The following is a 2073-nucleotide window of genomic DNA, read 5'->3' on the forward strand; positions in this document are numbered from 1 at the left end:
GGGGGGGGGGGCGAGGATGCAAAGTGTCCATTAGAGACATACAAGGGACCCATAGAGAAGCCAAGGAAGGTCCCACAAGGGGGCAAGGACCCTATAACAGAGGTGCCTTTTTTTATGGCACGAGGGGATTTAATCCATTGACCAAGTCCTAACATAGTATTTAATTGATCCTACATCACAATTTATGCCAAAAATAGAACAAATGATATCAGCCATTCTACCAAATATCGTTATATTCCAATTTAAAAACTCGAACTATTAGGTGGAGGGACACACAAATATTTGAGCAATGGAAGGCCTTTGGGGTGACTAATTCCTTAAGATCCTCTTTCAAGTTTTCATTTGGAATGCTCCATGAGATTATGGGTTTAGTATTGTGTTGTAACTCAAAGAAAAAGAATGGGATAGAGAAAGTAAAACAGATTTGTCAAGGATTTAGAGATTTGATCAAACAAAACAGAACTTCAACTAAAATTAATCACCTTTACCCAATTGCAGTGAACAAAAGTTCTAACTTCATAAGTTTTCATAGGGTTGGCCCAACAAGCTCGAGCCCACCTAATGTGATGGGCTTCTAACCCGCTGATTGAGGTAGGGTTGTGATACAGTGATTCCCAGGCTTAGAGTGGCCAAAACCAGACAGGCCTAGGTTAAGGGTTTGGGTTGGGGAAATCCTATTGTAGCCAAAGTGGTGAACTAAAAAGTTGTGACCTCATTTTTTTTTTCCCTTTCAAGATAACAGTTCCCCCTCTTCTCCATGAAGGTAAATCCTATCATTTCACATGAATATTTTTGTTTTTAAATGGTTAGGAAGAAAGGACACTACCTGATCGCATATACATGCACATACATATAGGGGGTATGAAAAGACCATGCTACCCTGCATTGAAGATGCTTGTGTGTGCTCTCCCACTGGCCATGGGCATTGGCATGTACCTGCACAATCAGGTAGTATTCTCTTGCCAAAAAAAAATAAATTATAATATTATCGTTTCACATTAAACAACATTCAAAATTTTCAAAATCTTATTTTTTCTCTACATTAAATAACTTTTGGGAATGATATATGGGGCAGTTAAAAGTAAGTTATTACTTAGTTCTCCACTTTAGTGACAACAAATTGTAAGAAGAGATGTATACAATGAGATGCGCTGAAACAATTTTGTTCATAGGAGGGCAACAAGATTATTTCATGTGAGGAGGAGATAGATAGATAATGAGAGAGAGGGGCTAGCGACTCAAAAAATCTTTTCCAATGTATACAATTTATTTAAGGGGAAATGAACTCTACTGGGAATGCAGCGCATGCTAACCCTTCCTTGAGTCTTTCTATTCCCTCCCTCCAATGAAATAACATATCTATCCCTATATTATGAGAGAGAGAGAGAGAGAGAGACTCAGGGAGCACTAGCATACGCTACACTCGTGGACAGAAAACTACTTTCCCTTATTTAATGCATGAAACATATTCCTATTTAGGTTAAACTTTATTTATTTTTCTTACTATTATTTGTGAAAAAATAAAATAAAAATGACAAACTGATATAGGGCCAACCCTGACACGCCCTAAGCCCATCATTGCCAGGATTGGGCTAAGATATCCCAGCCTGACTTTAGGGCCTCAGGCTGGCATAGGCCTAGGCTGAGCCCTAGGAATCTTGGGCTAGGCCTGAGTTTTTAAAATCCAGATCCAGCCCAGCCCAGCTCAGTTGCGCCCCTAATGGTATATTTCCAAAACCAAGGTTCCCCAAACCTCTCCCCGAAACAACCTTACACAGAAACAGAGGACAGGTCATGGAAGGTTTATGTCCTCCTCTACAAATGGGCCACATTCCCTTTCTAGTGGATCCCAATGGTCTAGGAACTTGGAATAATTTAAAATGTACAAACAGAAGAAAATGCTTCTATCATCCAAACAAAGATGCATCTGCTCTACCTAAACTTCACAAGGCCCATTGTTTAGCAGATACTGAAATCCTCCTTAGTGATCTCATTCTAAAGACAATTCCTATCTGATATAACTATTTGTGCAAGTATTTTATGATTAAGAAGTAATTGTTTTTTGTGCAGATT

The sequence above is a fragment of the Macadamia integrifolia genome, chromosome 12, assembly GCF_013358625.1.
Source record: "Macadamia integrifolia cultivar HAES 741 chromosome 12, SCU_Mint_v3, whole genome shotgun sequence".
Lineage (NCBI taxonomy): Eukaryota > Viridiplantae > Streptophyta > Magnoliopsida > Proteales > Proteaceae > Macadamia > Macadamia integrifolia.